The following is a 5,674-nucleotide window of genomic DNA, read 5'->3' on the forward strand; positions in this document are numbered from 1 at the left end:
ATCATAATTAGTATAGTAAGTATAACAAATAAAATCTGAACTACATAAATTAAGTGATAACTCACATCTGTAGTAACACTAAAGGAAGCGTTCTAAATCCTCACGAGCGCACACCTCTGTACAACTAAAAGCATATTTCAGCCCCACAAACACACTACACATTTTCCGCATCACACTCTTGACACAGCAGTGACCGTTAGTGTCTTGCCACCAGGGGATCTTTGAAGTCCATCCCATAAACAACATGGATTGCAACCATGGTAACGGGGGCGGTCATGTCAGCAGGAAGTCGAGTCTATAAAAACACAACAATGAGAGAACCAGGGTGGCTTCCTGTTTAAGAGCTCAGTTTAGACTCCCATTTCCTCCCCTCTCCTCCTCCCCCTGCTGTTGTTGTGACGCTGACGCTGCCACAGTGCCCTTGAGCCCTACAGCTGGAAAGTTTCTCATTAGAATAACACTGCTTTCTCTGAAGGCCTCTTTGTCGGACACTATCGCCCGATCGGTTCAAATCGCCATTTCTGTTCACGATGAGCCGAGAGTCTGACATCCATTAACGACTCAGATTAATGACTAACACTGGCTCTGAAGGCAACAGACTAATGTAATGAACACACACGTTATAGGCACATGGAAAACTACTAAGTCAGCTATTGACAGCCCAGATAAGTTGTGTTTCATCCATTTCAATTGTTTGTAGTACTAAATAGGCTCAGACACAGCTTAAAGAGTTCAAGAACTTTGCAGTGCTACTTGACCAGGACATTTAGTTTTTCCACTACTCAAGGAATACTTTGGCTTTTTAGGACATTATCTCAGCTAATTTTTAGGAAGCAGGAGTGGTGCAAGAAATTTTTTCCACTGTTGTCAGTACATGTTAACAAAACACATGTTACAGGAATGACTAAAACAAATTTTTTAAACAGCATATTAAAAAAAAAAAAATCTCAGCTGTAAAGCTTACTATAACTTTTTTTTTTGCGGGGGAGAAGTGCCACTATGGGGCAAACTGGTCACAGCAATTCGACATCTTTTTCAATGGATTGTTCAATTCCTTCCTGGTTTCCACAGGTGGAGCTGTTTGTTTTGTCTGTCGGCCATGGCGACACCTGATTACACTGTTAATTTTTTCTTCTTTTCCATTTTTGGAAAGGAAGAAAAGAAGAATGATTTGTTCATCTTGACTTTTAGGTTCTTACGAAGCGTCTTACAAGGAAAGATCCAAGTCACTGGGGGAGGGACTCAGAAAACCTATTGCAAATACAGATTTTGTCATTTAGCATTTAGTACAGAGCAACAATAGTAACAGCTAATCAAACAGAGTAAAAAGCACAAGACATGGGGGTGTATTCACAAAAAAAGAAAAATCCACGAAGTTGCTAAATCAGCCTTGTGCAACACAGGATCTTTATAAATAGTCTGGTACTGACAGTTAGAATCACATGCTCTTTACTCTGGGAACGCTCTGTGTTTCTTTGTTCTCTCTAAGAGTACCAACTCAACTGTGTGCTACATCAAAAAGTTAACTGCTGCCAGGACATGTTTACATCTCATTATTTAATCTTTTTCAAACCTGAAATAATACATTTATTTTAAAATGAGACACATATTGATACTAGGATACTTTTTAGGGCCATGGGTAGGTTATATTGATCAGCTTTGATATTACTCTGCTCCATAGAGTGCGGTTCAATTTGCAGGGAGTTCGTTGAGGAAAAAGGAATTCTGATGCACCCCACGGGTTTTCATTCATCCCAATCTGTGTTTTTCTTTGTCATTCCCGCTCTCCTTTTCCACCACTTCTTCTCACTCGCTCATTCCTTCAGCAACTGATCCCCCTTCCTTGCTCACATTTCCTATCTACTATCTCCCTTTCTCCCTCCTTCATCCAGAGGAATCCACAGCTGTCACTCCCATTCAAAACCTCGTCTTCCCAGAGCAGCTGGCCAGACTGTGGTTTGTGTGTGCGTGTGTGCACAAGTGCGCGTGTATGGGTGTGGGCCTCCCTGCCTACAACTGTCGCCAAAATATTTCTATATTTATGATCTCGCTCTGCTGGTGCATAGTTGGAGTATCCAAGTGTAAATGCTAGTGTGTGTGGCTGTCAACAAGTTTAGGAACTACCCTCTGCTATGTGTATGCAAGTGTGTGTGTCCGTATGCATGTGTTACAGCAAAAATGAGGACGACCCTCTGAAGTGAAAACATCACCGAGTGTTAAGTGAGGACACCAGAAGCACCTAAATCATCCACAAGCCTCTGAAAGATATCTGGCTGCAGGCCTTCATGTGAGAACGACAGGAAAAATCCACACTTGGATTCGTTTCACCCTCCTCCAAAACATTTGCCAAGCTCAATACATAACTACTTTGTAATAAATCAATAAATAATTCATGATTTTCTTCCCGCTTTAATACTTAGATTGCAGGTTACCTAAGAATCCTGTTTGCCAGCCCCCGTACAGTTGGCGTGGGATTAAAATGAGATGATAATGGTTCAGTGTGTGAGGTTTGACTTCTATTTATATAAACAAAAACCAGCCTGATGAATAATTTATTGATCGTTCAAAAATGAAGTTTTCATTGCCTCTGTAATCAGCGTGTTTATGCAACATCACAATTTTTATATTTTTTTTCCAAAAATAAGATAAGAGCCAGCTGCCACTGAAATAATAAGTCTACAAATAAACTATACTAGCAGCTTCGACAGGACCAACCACAAGCTAACAACAGTTACAATGACGTTATACAGCTACAGCGTTTACCACTTTCACCATAGCAATATTGTGTTTTAATGTTCGCCAATTAGCCCTAAACCTGACTGAATTTATATATTTCAGTAGCCTAATCTGCCACATGGCATTTTTCTTATACCACACACATGGTAATTCTTTCTTTTACATTCACATGATGATACATCTGGGACAGTCTTTAGAAAAAGGGACTTCGACAAACAGACAGAAAGAGCTCCACCTCCTGAATCACAGTGAAGATGGAAACAGTTTTAAAGTTAAGGACATAACAGAGTCATTACCGAGTATTTCCAAATCTGAGTCAAGGGCAAGGTATTTGAAACAAAAGCCACTTTATTTTTAATTACACGTTTTTAAAATTTGTCTCATTTCACTTTTTCCATCAGGAGATTTATGAACATCGTGTGAGGAATCTAAGTCATTACATCCTGTTCCAATTCATCTAAACAGGTGCTTTGGGATTCCACCAGCTCAGCATACCAGCAATACACCCATTTACATAACTCACATACAGGTCACACAGATAGAAAAACTCTGACAGAGTGCATCTCTGTCACTTTGGGGTTTTTTTTTTTTTGGTTTTTTTTTAAATTATCTTAACCCAGTATTATAATTTGCTTGAAGGTGGAAACAACTCACTCATCTGAATGCCTCCATCTGTCACAGAGGTGACACCAGGTGTGCTCTCCTGTTTGACAAATAACAGTCGACACAGACGTGGTTCAGAGAGCCACATTATCTCCGTTTCCTGTATTCCGCTGAATGCCACACACTAGCTCAGTGACACATTAAAAGACACCAGATCGTCTGCCATTTTTCCCCATTGCTGTTTTACATACTGTCGGTTAAGATATTACTCCAAACACTCTTCTAGCACGGGGAAAGTGATACTTTTTGTGTTTGCTTTGTTTTGCAACAAACAGAAGAACTGTAACTTGGGAAATGAGTACTATGACTGACTGACAAATGTTCTTAAGGCCCAAGTTGGTATTGCAACATGTTAATCATAACACAGGTGAGGAAAGGTTCTCTTTGTGTTGCACGAACTCAGATTCTTTGAGTTTTTGTTTGTATGACATCGGACACCTTCATTGCTCAATACAGGCACTTTGGTTTTTCCTTGTGTCATACTTTTCAGGAGACCAGAGGTTAAACTATGAAACAAACGAAAAATAAATAAATCCTTATACTCCGAGACTGGGGTAATGTGGAGACTTAAGAAACTGAGTTCCTTCTTTGACAGGAATAGGACCGTTTATTTGCTGAATGGCACTTCTCCAGCTGATGAAATACAGCTGCTCACCTTCCAAAAGCAGCACTGGTTGTGTTGGGCATGTTCCTGTTCCCAGTGTAACATGAGGAAACTATTCACCATCGAAAAAATACGATTACATTTAAAAGTTGTGTGCTGAGCCACACAGGAATAACATTTCCTGTAAAATTACAGTAAAGTACCGGCAGCTGCATTTCTAGTCTTTAAGCTGCTATTTTACAGTTTCTCTACTATAAAAAAACCCAAAACAAAAAAAACAAAACAAAAAAACACAGCAATATGTGGTATAAAATATAAACCTTACAGTACAATAACTGTTTGATTGCCATTATACTGCTGTTTTAGTGTTCCTACATCACACCAACACAAACTGTTGTGAACTATAAATGGATGACACTCCCTTGCAGCCTGAATGATTACTCAACTGTGGCCAGTATTTTTCCCCTCAATGCCATCTGCATTTACAGTACGAGAACAGCAAATTGCTTTTTTTTTTTTTTAAATCATTTTTTTCTGTAATTTCTCACAGAATTTTAAGAATTCATTGCACTAATCTTCACAAACTCTACTTTAGAGATCAATCCAACTTCAGTTCTGTTGCACATCTGTATACATTTTCCTTTTCTCCTTCACACTCCTGCTGTCCTTCACATCAAACACATTCTTCACATTTCCCAACAAAAAACAAAAAAAAAACAAAAAACCCACACTCGACGGGATCTCCCTCTTTATCTTTTATAATACACGTTTCTCACACACACACACACACACACACACACACACACACACACACACACACACACACACACACACACACACACACACACACACACACCATAAAAAGCCAGAAGAAAGGGGGGAAAAAACAACAAAACACAGAATTCACACATTTCTTAAACACAGAGCCAGGTAAGGGAAATAAATAATAATGCCTTAAGTGTCTTGCTCATATCTCTTCTCTCAAATATTGTGTGATACTGTAAGCACGATTATTTAAAATAAACTAATATTGCTGGTTGTAAGTGAAAACAGTGAGTCATCAAAATGACAGTGGTGACTGATATGCTGATAGCCTGTGGCTATTGCCATATCTGGGGGGAAAAAAGCCTGTGGTAGTGAGATTGGTGGCTACAATCTGCAGCAAAGGCCTTTGGCTGATAAGAACAACACAATATATCTGCTTATCTGGCTGAAGCCTCAGCCCGTCTTGCATGGAAGACGTAGTTTGACTTAACTCAGCAAAATCGGACAAAACTTACATCAACATCCAGTTCAGCGTAAACAAGTTTGATGAGCGTTCCTGAAGGATAAAGAAAGACTCCCAATTTAATTACTTGATGAACGCTGCTGAAATGCTGTGTACATCGGCGCAACTTTGGTTTCCCCCTCTACTTGTTTTATAACAGGTTTCAAGATGCAAAGCTTGACTGCGTGACCTGTTCACATGGAGATTTTTTGGAACGGTGATAACATGCTGGAGTGGCTGACTGCCAGAGCACCCAGCTTTGGTGCCTGTTGCAACTGCAAAACATTAATGAACTACAATAAAGTACATGTGTGAAATAGGATTTGGGAAAAAACTGAAAAGAAACAAAATGAGAAGAGAGAGAATCTACAGTATCGCTCTACTCTATCTGCTTCTCTTAAATT

Source organism: Maylandia zebra, linkage group LG20 (assembly GCF_041146795.1).
Source record: "Maylandia zebra isolate NMK-2024a linkage group LG20, Mzebra_GT3a, whole genome shotgun sequence".
In the NCBI taxonomy this organism is placed as follows: domain Eukaryota; kingdom Metazoa; phylum Chordata; class Actinopteri; order Cichliformes; family Cichlidae; genus Maylandia; species Maylandia zebra.